The sequence below is a fragment of the Sparus aurata genome, chromosome 1 (assembly GCF_900880675.1).
Source record: "Sparus aurata chromosome 1, fSpaAur1.1, whole genome shotgun sequence".
Lineage (NCBI taxonomy): Eukaryota > Metazoa > Chordata > Actinopteri > Spariformes > Sparidae > Sparus > Sparus aurata.
In genome coordinates, this window is record NC_044187.1 from 2,420,178 (window position 1) to 2,420,737 (window position 560).

The window sequence follows — 560 nt, forward strand, 5'->3', positions numbered from 1 at the left end:
GTCCCCGACAACCTCTGTAGTCTCATTCAGACACTCGTTAGCAACCGCTAACTGTTTCTAACACATGAAGAGCTTCATGATTAAACTGTGGGACATTAATGATAAATTATCTTGGAGAAACAAATTCAGTCATCAAACGTACAGACTTTGTGACAAGGGATCCGGATGTGCTAACATGCTAACTGATTTCCAGGTTTTAGAGCTAATTTCTGTGGCTGCTTTTCAGTTTCTCATCTTAAATGTTTTCAGGTACACATTGTAATTGTGTTCAGGCCGCCATTTTGTGCCTGCAAAACCAACCACCTTGCAGAAGTTTTTTAACACAGAAGAGCTCTTTAATTAGACTGTGGGACATTTAATGATGGAGTTTATGTCTTTAATACGTTAAGCCTGTAACCATACACCTTATTTCAGACATTTAACTGAAAACGCATCAACAGACTTTGAGATGCGGTCTGACATGTTGACGCATTTACGCACTTCCGGTTCCCGCGCGAAAATGCTAACTGATTTCCGGCTGTTAGGACAACAGATTGTTCTATAAAGTTAACTGTGTATTC